At 31.6% G+C, this 16580-nt stretch overlaps 1 long non-coding RNA gene across 1 annotated transcript; it reads left to right on the top strand.

Moving 5' to 3' along the window:
• Positions 1–5137: 5137 nt before the first annotated feature.
• On the top strand, positions 5138–16367 carry LOC122271218 (uncharacterized). Its single transcript, XR_011636305.2, has 2 exons — positions 5138–6417; positions 6499–16367. It is a non-coding gene; the product is annotated as an uncharacterized LOC122271218 (long non-coding RNA).
• The last annotated feature ends 213 nt before the right edge of the window (positions 16368–16580 follow it).

The following is a 16580-nucleotide window of genomic DNA, read 5'->3' as shown; positions in this document are numbered from 1 at the left end:
GAACGTTCATAGTGCTTAGCTCGAGGAATTTGAATGTCTACAGTATTTTTAACCATATCAAGTTTAGAAAAGTTAGCTCTAATTTGTGGAAAGTTTCAAAGGGTAATTAAACATTTGTTTAATTAAATTTATTTGAGATTTTACGATTCGGTTTTGAAAGTTCAAAGTATTTGTGTTTCGAATAAAATACATATTTCGCAAATTTGAGTGATAAGTGGCCAAACATTATTTAGTGATATTCAGAACTAAATTTTTATTTATTTTATTTATTTTATTGAAATTACATACATTTGCTGACTTGTGTGCTCAATATAGGCTTATAATTCATTGTCAAGTAGAAAATACAGATAGAACAATTCAGAGAAAGACATCACAAAGAATACATCCAGGGTTACGGCGGGATTCGAACCCGCTACCTCCACGCTTAACAGAGCGTTTGGACCGGCGATACCGCTCGGCCAGGGAGGCCCCTCAGAACTAAAAGCGGGTAGAAATAGAACAGAATCAGTTGCCAGGTTTCCATTGAAATTTTATTTTGCATTGTACCTTTAACCAGTAATATGTTTAAAAGAATTATAAGCTTATCTAGAATAACTGCTCTAGACGGATCTTCAGAGTTACAATGATTGGGGTTCCTGAAATTGTGTGTATTTTAAATTTACGTAAAGTGTTTAATAAATTTTACCCCCATTAAAAAAATTCAAGTAAACTTGTAATATCAATCAAATAGGAACTTTAATTTTGTAAATATATCTTTCGGTTCTGTTTTATGTTAGGCAATTAAATAAAACGAATTAACTTCATTTTTTAACACTGAGAGTTTAACGTGCAATGAAAAATATTCTTCGAAAAAACATTTGAGTATTTATTTTAAATTCATTTGAACATTAATATATAAAGTTTGTAACTAAATAAGCATTAAATTTTATAACTATAAGATATAATTGCTTGTAACGAAATTTTTGAATGCAAATTTTACTAAAAGTTGTAAATTATTTTAAGCTGTTAAACCAGGAAAGTTTTCAGTTTCAATTTTACTGAAAAATTACGGAGGGTTTTAAGTAGATACCATGGAGGTACTGAAACAGATATTTCATACTTGTATCTATCTTAAATGCGTCCTATTTTGATCTGTTATCTATGTTTTAAAATATTATGCATATTAATAAATAAAAAATTATCTTTGAATTATGTGCAAAATTTCTTAAATTTATTTGTCAAATCGCTCTAAACGAAAACCGGAAGTCTTTACGTCACAAAAGCTTATTTCAAAATAAATTCGTATTAAGGTTAGGACAATGTATTTCATTTGGCATCGGTAGACAGTTTTTTTATATCACCACTGCCTTTCTTTTAAACCACGAACTTAATTATCAACTCCCCGAAACATTAGTCTGGCATGAAGAAGTCCCTTTCGATTTCAGCCGTATCGTGTAACTAAGAATAAGCTGTTTCTCTCTCCAGAAATTCTGACTGAAATCGAATTCAAATCATTTCATTGTGCAGCTCTCAAACATAAATTTACTTTCTTTCATCACTTGCAAACATCGCTTTAAAACTATCAGACCTTCTACGCATATGCAGAAATTATTATGAACCAGTCTCAAAACCAGTTTACTATACTTTTCAAATTTCATGTTTGCGCTAGAATCTTGCAAATTAAAATTTTGATTAGTTACACCAGTGACTGACCATTCCGTGACCAATGAAAATACAATTTCAAATAGTTTCTTGAGCCAAAGTTTATCGCCCTATATTCAAGAGAGAATTAATTTACATTTGTTCTACACGAGCTAGAGTGCTTAGAATAACTTCAGCAGAGCGTTTGATAAAACAGAATTTTAAGTCTTCGGACTACAATCAAAATTTTCACCATTTTTTCTACCAACATAATATAAAATTATTGTTTATCAAGATTTCGATCAAATTGCGAATGCCTAGAGTGATCAAATTTCAATTGGGGCTGTGTGCCTAATATTAAATTGACCAGCATCCTACCTAAACTAAAATAAATTGGTAGAGAAATTTCTAAATAAACATTCGATAAATCACTCGGCTTTTTAAATGTTATTTCTTACAACCGTCGCTGAACAGCTGATCCAATTTTGGGTTTGCGATTACTCATGTTCAACTCCGTAGCCTTGTCATTTTGAACCCAATCCAGAAGACAAGGGAACTCCTGGATCAAGTATTGTTAGAAATTTGCCATTTTGGAGAACTTTCTGATGGACCTAACCCGCATTTGCGTTACACGGAGAGGAAGACAAAGAGAAATTCACACTGTTAGGGACACTGACCCATGATCTGTCAACCACTGAGGGTATTTCACGTCAGCACTGTGATCGTTGCAAGCCTGATGCGAAATTCATATCGACCAGCCATTGCTGGGGTTCGAACCCGGTTCGCCTCATTGGTAAGCGAATGCTCTATCCCCTGAGTCAACGTGTCTCTCTCAATATAAAACAGATCTGAATTTCTGCCAAGGAAGTCTCATATTATTAAATTAAAAGCTATTTTTAAAGTTTAGTATAGAAAAGACGCTGGTTAGTTTTAAAAAAAAATTAAAATTCCTTCTGGTTTAAAGAAAGCTTGACAATCAGAATTTTCAAACACTTCGGTCGTAATCAAACGTCGCACAAAAGTAAAAAAAAAAAAATTAACGTTTTCCTCTTAGACTAAATATTTTTCAAAATGTTCGAGCAACTAATGTTGAGAAGGGCTGATGGGCGACATCACATTAAGAATTCCAGATCTAGATAGAAGTCTTTTGTATTTAATTTATTTTTTATAAATTTTGTACTAGAGTATTTTCCCACAAGCACACTAGTGTGATTAAATTAACGTCTTTTTTTAAGTAACCATTAATAATTTTTTGTTGCTGCAGTTTTTTCAAATATGAATTAATTCATTAAATTTTAGATTATATGCGAGAAAAAATACTAATAATTTAATAAAGTGACTAAAACGTTTTGCTGTTGACCTAATTAGGAATTGACTTCAAGATTTTTTTATTATTATTACTTGTTTAATTGTCTTATTCAATTGCTTGTAGACATGTGCATAATAAGTAATGACAAAAGCATCTTAACAATGAAAGTGGTTAAAAAAAGAAATATGTTTTCTGTGCCTATGACATAACTGTGCAGTCATTTCGTAATTCTTTAATTTAAGTCAGTTTTAATATATTATGGTGTTTAAAAATTCTAAAATTTTTAATTGATCTTGTAGAGATTGAAATTTTTCAAAGAATTTTTGTTCCTGATTAAATTTCTTATCAGACGAAATATTAAACACATTTTTTACTTTTGTAATCGTGTAAAAAGACTAATTCTTAAATTATTTTCTGAGAACTCACTATTTAACTAATTTGCATTTTTGAAGTAAACAATAACAATTAGACTTACCTACTTCAACCCATTTTAGGCCAAATATATAAATTTTATAAAATGTGACATTTTCTTTGAACGAAGCTGCACGAAAACGAAGCAGCTTTGCTTGTACGAAGACACAAAAAATTTCGAGTATAAAAAGTTATATTTTATTTAAGAACAAGATTTTTGATCAAGATAGGAAAACAGTTTATACCAATTGTATTCACAACCACATTAAAGTATATCGAATTTGCTGGAAACATATGCCGGTTGGTCAAATGTCCAGAAATTGGAACCCGAACAAGTGGCAGGTCCAGAGAATAAGGTCAGTTTACTACATTAATGAGAATTTCAAAGCACTTAAAAGAATCGAATACCTTTGGTGAGGAAGAGTAGAATCTAAAAAGATTCGCAAATCCTTGGCCCAAGAACAGCTTTAGTTTCAGTCGTTTTAATGAGATTTTATTTGGTCTGCCCTAGAATTGCCCTAAACTGCATTTTAAAATTCTCGGTATCAAATAGAGTTCTTCCAAAAAAGCTTTTCAATTAGCCAAAAGAATGCTTAATTTGTTAGCGCGCCAAATTTATAACCATATATGGCAGTACTTTTACTTTCGTTACTTGTACCGCCGGTACAAGTAAAAAGTACGTACTTTTACTTGTACTTCGTTACTTTTTAAATTTAGTACTTTTACTTGTACTTTCGTTACTTTTTTAGGGAAAAAGTACAAGTATTTGTAGCGGAAATATCGAATGAAATCGTTACTTTTTTCTAAAACTCGGTAAGCTTTCTAAAAAAAAAAAATTAAATTAAAAAAAAATGCTTTTGTTTTTTAAATTTATAAAATTAATGTGCAATATATATGCATTCACAGCTAACTTCGTGTTTAAATACCTTCTGTTTCAACTTATACTGTACATTCAATTATTTTTTACTAGCTCAAAGATCACAAAGCTATCTATGCTTTGTTTATGTTTGTGCTTTTAAAACGTGTCTCTAAAGAGTAAAACAATTTTAAATCAATGGTAATTAGAATAAATAAAAATAATAAACTAAAAATTAAAATCATTGGATAAAATTTCTTTTTCGTGCAAATACATAAAAAGTTTGATATTAAAATTATATTTGATCTTAAAATTATATTATACGATTGTATTATAAAATTATATTATACGATTATATTATAAAATTATATTATAATATTCTTCCCAATTTAAAAATAAATTAATATCCATAACTTTCAAAATTAAAAATAATTAAATAAATAACAACAATTTTGGAAAAACATTAAAGAACATAAGAATATTATTCAATAAAATTTTAGGTTACTTTGAATTTTCGATTTCCTAGAAATGTACTTTTAAATCGTTACATTTTTTGCTTTTGTACTTTTACTTGTACTTTTTACTCGTTACTTTTTAAAATAAGAACTTTTTACTTTTTACTCGTTACTTTTTTAAAAATACTTGTACTTTTACTCGTTACTTTTTAAAAGTAACGTTGCCATATATGTTTATAACATTAAATTTTTTTAATGTTAACCCATTTTTAAGTCGCCAAAAAAAAAAAAAAAGAATTAAAAATTAGAGTTTAGTAAAGCAGGTACAAACTAATTTTTCTTATTTCACAATGTATAGAAACACTAGTTGTCAAGGTAGGAAAATTCTGTATAAAAATATAGTTAAACTTGTTAGAATGAAATGTTTAACATAATATTGGAGGACATATGCTTCATCAAATCATTTAAACTAATTCAAATTGTTTGACTTTATATTAAATCTATTTTCTGATGGATTTTTACCAATTTTATCTTAAGTAGATTATAAAATCTTATTTTGACATCTTTCAAATTAGCTAACAATTCAAACTGCTTAGGATTATTTTTAAACATTGATTTAATTTCTTCTGTTCGTTTCATTTCTAAATTAAAACTAAACTGGAACTAGTTTGCATTTTTTTGACATTTGTTGAAATCAACTCTGAGAAACCTTCTGTACTTGACAAAAGCATTCAAATGTGAAGGAAAATTAAAGCTCAAATTAAAAATTAATTATGTATAAGAACTTCAATATAGCATTTTTCTCACTGTACAATAATATATATCAACAAGAATTCTGATAACATAAAGTACTTAAATCTGGTGAAAGAAAATCAAACTTTTAAAATTGTGTATTTTATTTTTGAAACTTGTTTGCATATATTTTAAAATCGTCGACCCAATTTTGGGTTTGCGACTACTGTTGTTCAATACCGTAACCTTGCGATTTTGAACCCAATTCAGAAGACAAGGGAACTCCTGGATCAAGCATTGGGAGAAATTTGCTTTCATGGACGACTTTTTTTAATGGAACAAACAGTAATTTGCGTTACATGGAGAGGAAAACCACGATAACCTCCCACTGTTGGCCTGACGACAAGGCTACTTTAACCTGTGATCAGTCTACCACTGAGGATATTTTACGTCAGCACTGTGATCGGTGCAAGACTGATGCGGTATCTTTCCGCCATCTGCTGGGATTCAAATCCGGCTTTCATTGGAGGCGAACGCTGTATCCCCTGCTGAGCCATCTTGTTTACATATATAGCTCAACAAGAGTTAACGCTAAAAGCTTTTTTTTTTTAGTATCGCTACTTTAGAATATTTAGATAAAAAGAATATTTTTAACTCACGCACTAAGCTCTTTCAAACTATGTGAGAAAATTAAGCTGGTGAAGTTTTCTAACAGTACGGTCATCTGTGCTCAACTTTAAATTGTACTGATTGGAATGGGTGTTGGTTACAGCAAGAGCACTTTTAATATTATTCAATAACTTTATTTCGGTTCTAAATATTGATTTACTCTACCTTTATTAGTTTCGATAATTATGTTTCATTTATCCTTTTGTTTTGTGCATAGGTACTGCTTTTGTGTCTTGTATTTTTCAGAATTCAGTCTTCTGGATATGCTGCTGATGCACAGGTCTTGGGAGCTAAAACTATACAACTTCCAATAAAAGCATCAGACGAGTCTATGAAAAACTGCACTCTTTTAAGATAGCTTCTAGGTGAGACCTTGATTTTTCTCTTCTCCCTTTCTACTTAAACTATATTTAATTTAGCTGATATTGAATATTGGCGATTTCCAGATTGATGTTTTGGCAAGTTCCTGATAGCATTTTGTCTGCAAATGGAGAGGACTGATTCGTGGTTGCCCTCCTGATGAGGTGTCTCAAGTTTGAATTCCAGAATTGGATAGTGTATGCTGCCAGTTCTCAGAAGTAATTGAACTAATTTGCATTTTTGAATAAAACAATAACTTTGCCTAAAATGAGTTAAAAAAGGTAAGTCAAAGTATATAAATTTTATAAAATGTGATATTTTCTTTGAAATATGCTTGCATGAAGACAAAGTTTCTGGTATAAAAAATTATATTTTATTTAAGAAATAGAATGGAGCATATAGACACCATTCAATCGACGAACAACTTAGTTGAATGCTTGTTTTTTTGTGACATTTGTTTTCTTTTTTATTTATTGAATTGCAACTTTAATCTATCATAAAAACATAATGATAAATCTGAAAAGGAATAAATGATACACAGTCAAAAACTTTTATTTGCCAATTAAGTTAAAAACTTTTATAGTTCTCAATAGAAAGTGTTTACTCCAATTGAATTACTATTAATTTTTGGGTGTCTTAAGAACCCTTCATCGAAGCTGAAAAATATAGTTATTGAGAAATATACTTCACAGTGTTAATAAAAATATTTATTGAAATGGTGCGTTCGCGCATTTATGGACGAAAATGGCTCAACTATTTTGAAATTCCTATAAAGACTAGACTATTAATATAACTCAAAATTTTCTCATTCATAGTTTTCATTCATAACAATCGATTGTCTAGATCTTGTCTTTCAAGCCTTTTGACTTTGGAAACAAAGGGCGCCATATAAGAAATAATTTCCTGGCCAGAATTGAAAATTTAGTAATTTTATATTCTCCATGAACTGAAGAGTATAATAATTATCATTGTTTCTAACATATTTTGCAAAGCTTTGTCAGTTTTTGTTGAGCTTCGTGTTGTCTAATTTTTCTTTCCATAAACTTCACCATACTTTAAAAGGGATTCTACTAATTTCAATAGCTGATTTATAAATAACCAGTACTTATATGCGTAGTTGGGTTCTTAATTCTCTAGTTTGATAACTTGGAGGGGTAGATTTTAATTATAGCCTTTGAGGACATTCCTTTCCAACATTCTGTCCTCCACATCTAGTGTTTTAAAATTTCCATTAATGCAGTCAACCCACAAGAGTCTGGTTCCTGGATCAGTAATTCTCTACCTTTCTCTTTTCTTTTTGTCGCGACACTTTTGTGTTGCGCCAAAGTTTAGAAAGGTTAAATAAAACTTATAATGCTTTTTTTATTACGAGCAAAGTTTAAATTAAAGTATATATATACTTTTTCCATGCTTTAACTGCGTGAATGTCTTCGACTACGATAGTCCTGCCACTGCTAATCTTAAAATGTTAAAAAATTAGAAATTTAATGATTATTATTAATAATTAACAAAAGAAAGATAAATATTGATTTACGACAGGAAATAAAAGCTAACTATTGAAATAAACTATAAAATTAATAGTTATGAATAAGATAATAAAATCTAACAATCAATAATTAGCAAAAAAACAAGTTATCACAAAAAATAATGTAAAAAAGAAAACTAACAATCAATAACTCTAAAAAGCAAGCAAACAATTGAAAAAAGCAAAAACAATAATAAAATAAGTTAACCTGTAAGTAATCCCTTAATTAAAGAACTGTTTTAGTAGTGCATATTTCTTTTCACATTCAAAATTATCAGAATAAACTGATTTACAGTGTATTATGGGATTTTTAAGCAAACAAATTTTAAACTTATTTTTTTTCCTCTGAGCCGTCAAATTTCGAAGTAGTTAAAAGTGTACCGCGGCCAAAAAATGTTTACTGCTCTAAATGTTATGGAAGATAAATCAGATTGTTAGATACTAACTGTGCACAGAATCTCTCGAATATGACTGGTTTATTTTGATTTTTCACATAGCCCAGGTTTTTCAGCCACATGCGAGCATAGGTCTAAACAAGATTTCGTTTTTTTCTTCCCATCATTTGATTGCAAAAAAGTTTTTAATCCATTAAGAGAGCCGTGCTTCAGGGGATGCGGTGCTCTTCTTCCAATGAGGAGATCAGGGTTAGAATCTCAGCAATGGCAGGTCATTACGAATTTCGTATTCGGCATGCACCAACCACTGTGCTGAAATTAAATATATTTAGTGGTAGAGGGATGGTGGTTTAGAGCCTCTTTGCCGTCAAGATAGTAATAGATTTTCGTGGTTTTCCTCTTGACTTAACGCAAATGAGGGTTAGTTCCATTAAAAAAAGTCCTCCTCGAAAGCAAATTTCACCCAATGATTGATCCAGAAGTTCCCTTGTCTTCCGTATTGGGTGCAAAATTACAAGGTTACTAAGTTGAACATTAGTTGGTGCAAACCCAAAATTAGATGTACTATTGAACGACATCTAAAAGATGTAAAAAGCTAAAAATTCTATTTAGAGAACGATTAGCAGCAACAACTTAAATCATGATAATTAATAACTGAGTAGCAAGGGTACAAGTGACTTTTTAAGCATTAAGGATTTTTAACACTATAAACGTTCACAATTAAAACTTTCAGGTCTTACGTTTTTGTCCGATATTTACTAAAAACAAATTCCTGACTTTTGTCGTTGTAAAACGATGAATGTGTTATGAAACGGAAGATTTAAACGGAGTGTACTGAACAAGTGTGAAATCCGAATTGGGAGTGTTAGACGGCCGTTCTGCTCCCTCTTCGAGCTTCACAGTTGTTCAGCCGTTCCGGAACTTTTCCGTTCTTTCCACTACAGTGCAGTAAGAACCAGGGTGTCAAAAGAACTGGGTGGTCCTGGACATGTGATGCTAGGCCACATGTCCGTGACCCTAAGTCACTGAAGAACTCTGGCTCTTACAGCTAAATATATTTGACTGTTAAATTATTTTTCCCTCTCTAGTTAAAATTTAAAGGGCTGAGGTAGGATAGAGTAAGGTCCTGGATTGGAACTAAAGGTTGCCAATCCGTGCCCTGAAAAACCACCCGGTGCCTTACTAACGTTTAATCTTGGAACAAGAACGTTTATAGGTGCTTGGAATTCAATAATTTCGACGTTCACAATATTATCTGGTCAAAAGGGATATTTATTCTTAGATGAGATTAGATAAGGGATAGGATATGACGTTTTGAAAATATTAACTATATTATTCCAATTTTGAACTTAACTTGAATCAGGCTCTTAAGATTAGCTTTTAAAGGCTTCAGATTTATATGTGCGGACAACACTTTCTAATGCCGATATTTTTTAATTTGAATATTTAGTTTAATATTAGAGAATACAAATATTGAAAATGAATATCGCCAAAACCTTTTCTAATCAGTGCTTATTATAGGGTTCAAAATCCTGGGCTAAATCGAAACTGTCTGAAAATATGCTAGATTTTTTTTTTAAAATTAGTTGAGAGGATTCTGGGTGCAATATATTGATCGTAAATAAAATCTCAATGAGCTGCACATGCTGTATAGTCTGTCAATTCGCCAATTCGCAATCACAAACCTCTACCAATTCTCAACCATAATAAATTGCCTCTGACTTGCTGGACGAATCTGACGAATGGACTAATTCTTAACATTCGGAATCTTTAAACAAATTGGGGTCCCGCAGTGGATCGATGGTAGATGACACTGCTTCCAGTAGAACACAGAAGTCAATCATGACAGGCTGCGGGTAGAGGACCCTCTTGATCAACCTGCCTAGGGGCTGAGGGTGCGTGGTATCAATCTTAGCTAAACTTCTCTACCGTAAAGTGCTCGACATCGCATGCAGGTCGTCGGGCTACTAAGGAAGGTAAGCCATCCCCACTGCAGAGTTTCAAAATTGTGATGGATGTTTTCGGATCATCCTCGGGGATGTTTCCCACACAGTCACTTAGAGCCAATTCTGCAGCTCTAGTGCGAAGTAAAGCACCTAACTTTTTAAGCAAATTGGAACCCGAACAAGAGGCAGGCCCAGAGAATAAGGGGGGTTGACTACATTTAGGAGGATTTCAAAGCACTTAGAAGAATCAAATACCTCGGCGAATTAAATAAATATTCGCATGTCCTTGACCCACTAGGAAGTCAAAGTTAAGTCAAAGAATTGACTAACAACTCATGTTGAAATATAACTAAAACTTTTATTAATTTTTACTGAAGTCAATTATTCATTTGTTAAGTGACATTTTAATTTGCCAAGAATTATCATAAATTGCATTATCTCAATACTACGTGACGTTCTTTAAAAAAGTTCTTTTTCAGTACATCAAAAGAGTGCATGCAATTATTGTCTCATAATCAATTTTAGTACAAAAGTCAATTTTTTAATATTAACCCATTTTTAAGCCACCAAAATGTTTCGGTTCTGTTAGGAAAAAATATGTTCAGTAAAACACTTTCTAATTTTTGTTTTATAGTGCATGAAAACGTACGAAGGTGGGAAACTCAGTATAAAAATGTGTAGTTTATTTTAAAACACGGTAGATTTAAATTTTTAACATAGTATTGGAAGAAATTCGTTTATAACTGAATTAAATTAGTCCAATTTTCCAAATTTCAACTAAATCTGTTAATAGATTTTGTATAAAGTTTAATTTTAGCTTTTTTTTAAAAATAACAGATTATTCAAATTGATTAGAGCTGTTTTTTAAGTTTTGATATATTTCTGTTTGTCTCATTTGTAAACGATTAAAACCTAATTGGAATTCTTCATTTTTGTTTTCACACTCTTGATATTTGTTAAAACCCATTGTTACATCTGTATATAACAAAGACAATGTAGATTAAAATCAAAGTAAAAATGCATAAACTCCACTTCTCGCTTTACAATAAAATATAAACATAGAAGGCATTTGAAGCTGGTATAAAATTCCAATTTTTAAAGCTAATTGAATATTTTACTTTCAAAACTTGTTTACATATAGCTGAAGTTAACCAAATTTCTTTTGTAATATTATCTTAGAATATCGTTTAAAAGTTAATTTCTTTTTACTTTTCATAAATTCTAAATTTGTCAAAATGGAAAAGTGCTATAAGCAGCTAAAACTAAAATTGTCTTAATTTAAATAAAAAAAAGTGATAAATTAACTAAAAACAAAGCAAATTTTAAAGATACGCATGGTAGCACAAACGGTACTTCATCCTACTTTTTGGTTTCGTTTAACCCCTGACTCCGGAAAAACTTAAGCATTCTGATGTAGTAATGTTTGTGTTAACATTTGTATCTTTAAAATTTGTTTGGGTTTTTTGTTTTGTTAAATTCTCACATCTTTACTTAAATCGTGTACTTTTTATCAAATAGTATTGATTTTAAAAATCTGTAAATTCTGCGTTATTGGATTAGATTATCGTTAAATTTATCTTTCTGTTTTGTGCTTGGGTACTGTTTTTGTTTCTTATTTTTCAGAATTGTCTTACTATTTGATACGCTGCTGAGGAAGTTTTGTCAAATGGGAGAACTTTTCGTTAAATGGAAGAATTCGTGGTTTCTTAAGGGATAGAGAATTTTTCTCCAAATGAGGTGGTTCAAGTTTGGCCGAAGCTCCGAATGAGGTGGCCCACAAGAATAACTTAAAGGATTGAAAGAGCTAAAAAAGGTGAAATGTTCTCTTTTCTATATTAATATCAGATATAAATAAAAATGTCTTCCAGTTAGTCCTCTTTCGTTTAACTTTGTACATTTTAATAACACAATTTTTTTTCTTCCTCTAGCGACTATAACTAGAACTAGCTATAGACTAGTTAAATAACTTATTTTCAATTGTTATTGAGGGAGAGCGGGAAAGAGGCAATTTCAAGTGTTAATAAGTGATTATGTAATATATTTATCACTAGCTAAATAAATCCTAAATTTGCTTAAAATTAATGCTGAGCCTTGTTTGTTCAGGGGATAGAACGTTCACCTCCTCATGAGGTTAACCGGGTTTGAATTCCAGCGATGGCTAATCGATAAGTATTGCGCATCCGGCTTGCACCGACCTCGGTGCTGACATAAAATATCCTGAGTGGCAGACGGCTGAGTGCTTTTTTCTGTGAGGACAGACATAAAATTGGAATATTTAAAAGTTCTGTTAGCTAAGAGCAGACCTGCCATTGCAGAGTTATTTTTGTCAAGTGTGGCAATTAGTAATAGCATATTTAGGAATAATTTAAAAACAAAATGTGTTCAGCAAAGTTGATGCGGTTTACCTTTAATAGATATTTCTATCTGACTGATGGTATCCATGGCTCCATGTACGACTGTTATACACTGTTCACAGAATCCTCAACTATTCTCTCGAAGATGGTTAGTCTATTTTAATTGGATTTGCATTTAGACCAAGCTTCTGAGAAATGTGTAAGCATAGGTCTAATAATGGGTTTATAGAACAAGATTTCTGTTTTTTTTTATTTTTTTTTTTTTTATTTTTTTTTTTTTATTTTTTTTTTACTAGTTTCGATTATACAATATTTCTTAATCCATTAAGAGAACGATTAGTCACAATGCGTCATTTTATTTCAATATGTTTTACGCAAACACAGTATTTAGGTCACACTGATAGCAGTCGAAGAGCCTTCTTGTGTCGGTGTATTAAATAGTAAATATCTTTAAAAACTCCATGCACATGTTAAACTTTTTAAGCGTCATGGATTGTTAACACTATAAACGTTCACAAGGAATAGTTTTTTGGACATACGTTTTTGTCTGATATTTACTAAAAACTCCCCACTTTTGGCAAACACAAGGCGATGTCGTTTTAAACACAGATCAACGTGTTATGAAACGGACTGAACAAGTGTGAAATACGAATTTGGAGTGGTAGACGGCCGTTCTGCTCCCTCTTCGAGCTTCACACTTGCTTAGCCGTTTCAGAACTTTTCCGTTCTTCCCACTACAGTGCAGTAAGAACCAGGGTGTCAAAAGAACTGGGTGGTCCTGGACATGTGATGCTAGCCCACATGTCCGTGACCCTAAGTCACTGAAGAACTCTGGCTCTTACAGCTAAATATATTTGACTGTTAAATTATTTTTCCCGCTCTAGTTAAAATTTAAAGGGCTGAGGTAGGGTAGAGTAAGGTCCTGGATTGGAACTAAAGGCTGCCAATCCGTGCCCTGAAAAACCACCCGGTGCCTTACTATCGTTTAATCTTAGAACAAGAACGTTTATAGGTCCTTGAAAATTTGAAGTCTATAATATATTCTGGTTAAAAGGGAAAAACATTGCTCCTCGGTGAAACTAGTTAAGTGGTAGAATGTTTCAGTTTGAAAGTGTTAACTATTGTATTATTCCAAATTTGAACTAAGCTTTAATCGGGCTCTTAAGATTTGATTCTAAAGCCTTGAAATCTATCCTTACGGATAAAAAGCTTTTGATACCGAAATTATTAATTTGAAAATCTGGATTATTATATTTACGATTAAAGTCACTTAATTTTCAAACTTGTGCTCACATAGGGCCTAAAAACTTGATCTATGTCAAATTTGTCTTCAAAATTTTAGCTTTTGAAGCATAGTTTTGTGGATTCTGGCAACAATGTATACTACTTGTACTTGAAGGCACTTGCACAGTGGGATTTTCAAGCTACATTACCACAGTGAAATGTATCGAACATCTGCCGAATGGACCTTCTTAATGTCCCAAAACAGGATCCTGAACTAGAACCAGGTCCAGAGAATAAGGTGTGTAGACTGCATTAATGAAGATTTCAAAGCAATTAACGAATCCTAATACCTTGGCGAGGAAGAGTCTAATCTAAAAAGACTCGAAAGTCCTTGGTCGACAAAAGGCTGTAGAGTCTATCGCTTATTCGTTCTGATGAATTTTTACTTGGTCTGGAATTTTTCAAGAAAGCTAATTTTTAATTAACAAATTTTTGTTAGTAAGTCAATTTTATGAAATTTAATTTTTTAGTGTTAACCCATTTTAAGTCGTAAGAGTTCGATTGCACGAGAGAAAAAAAAATCGAATGTTTAGTGAAGCAAGTATAAACTAATTTTTGTTATTTTACAATGTATGGAAACACTAATAGTCAAGGTAAGAAAACTCTGTGTAAAAATATATAGTTAAATTTAAAACTATGCAGTTACATTTAGGTTTCTAATATAATATTGGAAGACAAAAATTATTAAAATCATTAAATTATTCTTGTAAGGAAATTATTCAAAGTAATTTAAATTGTTTAACATTATTTTAAATCTATTTCTGATGGATTTTTATCAATTTTTTCTTCAGTAGATTTTATCTCAATATCTTTTAAATTAGCAGATAATTCAAATTGTTTAGGATTATTTTTAAATATTTATTTAGTTTCTTCTGTTCGTTTCATTTCTAAATTAAAACTCAACTGGAGCTCTTTATTTTTGTTTGCATTCTTTTGACATTTCTTAAAATTAATTCTAAAATCTTCTGTAATTGACAAAAGCCTTCAAATTTGAATGAAAATTAAAGTTTAAAATAAAAATGCATAAAAACGCCAATATAGCTTTTCTCACTGTACAGTAATATGCATGCATTATGATGACATTAAAAAGTACTTAAATCTGGTATAAAATTCTAAGCTTTAGAGTTAATTGGGCATTTTTCGAAACTGGTTTAAATATTGGTTTATTCTACCTTATTGGTTTCAGGGGTCCCCAACCCTATGCCCGCGGGCACCATGGCGCCCTTCGATCGGTTTAGGTGCGCCCGTGCCCACGATGCTTGTGCCCAACGATAAAATACTTCAGTTCGCCATTTTCCCATAAAATGTTATGCAATATTTTTTGCTTTTTCAATATGGATGATAAACACAACCAAAATAGAAATCGCCATCCCCACAGATATAAGCACAAAGCAAAATATAGCTGACCACTCGCGAATTGCATAGATGAACTCATACTTTGTATGTTTTGCAAGCAATTTCGTAATAATTTATTTTACTCAAGGATATTAATACTAATTATATTCATATGCTAAATTAATTTTTAAAATTAAATTTTTTGTGCATTATATGCAGTGTGTATTATTTCTTATGTCTACCAACTATAAATTTATCTTGAAAAAATAAATGGTGCCCGCCATTCGACCGATATTCTGGTATTTGCTCTTTGGTACAAAAAGGTTGGGGACCCCTGGTTTAGATTGTTTAATTTATCCATTTTTTTGTGTGCATAGATACTGCTTGTGTGTCTTGTATTTTTCAGAATTGACTGTCTTCCTGGTATGCTGCTGAGGGACACGTTTTAAGGAGCTAAAACTGCACAGGATGATTGGCTTCGAATAAAGAATCAGAAGAATCTAGGACAAGCTGCACTATATCTTAAGACCTGAATGACTTCTTCCCGCAAAAAAAAAAACTTGTTTCACTGCTGGTGTAGTAGGTGAGACGATAACCTTTATATTTTTCTCTCTTGTCCGAAGCACCCTCTCTCTATGTAAACTGAAAATATTATTCGGCAAAAATTGATAATTTCCTGATTCGTGGGTTTGTGATATCCAGATGAAAGAGCTTTTCGAAGTTGTTCTGAAATCCCTACCAAATGGGGAAAGAACAGATTAGTTTTTGCCCTCCCAATGAGGTGGCTCAAGTTAGAATCGCCAGAATCTGCTGCTGTTGACATATTCTTTTTACTCGTACAGACCACAGTGCTGACGTCAAATGTCCTTAGTGGTAGACGGATCATGGGTTAAAATCCTCATACCGTCGGGCTAACCGTGGGAGGTCTTTCATGGTTTTCCTCTCCATGTAACGCAAATGCGGGTTAGTTGCAACAAAGTCCTCCATGAAGGCTAGTTTGATCCAGGTGCTCCGTTGTCTTCTAGTTTCGTTTCAAATGTCTTGGGTTTCAATTCTTATGGAAATGAACTGTATTAGTAGTAAACCCTGAGAGGGGTCTGCCGTCCACTCCTCAATGCTCAATATAAAACAATTAACAATTTGTACACTAAACAAACCTGTTTTTCAATGAATGATAGTTTTGGAGAATAAATTTGCGTGGTTTTTACTCAAAACCCTGCAATGACTATGTAGAATTTTTGTAGCTTATTTATTTATAAAATGTTAAAATCTACAGTCGTATTAAGTGTATTCTTATTTGTTATACTGACTTTCATTTTTTGTTGTGGA

This window comes from Parasteatoda tepidariorum, chromosome 1 (genome assembly GCF_982258835.1).
Source record: "Parasteatoda tepidariorum strain Cologne lab strain chromosome 1, Ptep-v5.0, whole genome shotgun sequence".
In the NCBI taxonomy this organism is placed as follows: domain Eukaryota; kingdom Metazoa; phylum Arthropoda; class Arachnida; order Araneae; family Theridiidae; genus Parasteatoda; species Parasteatoda tepidariorum.
The sequence above is the reverse complement of the archived record's forward strand: the minus strand, read 5'-3'. Positions and strand labels throughout refer to the sequence as shown.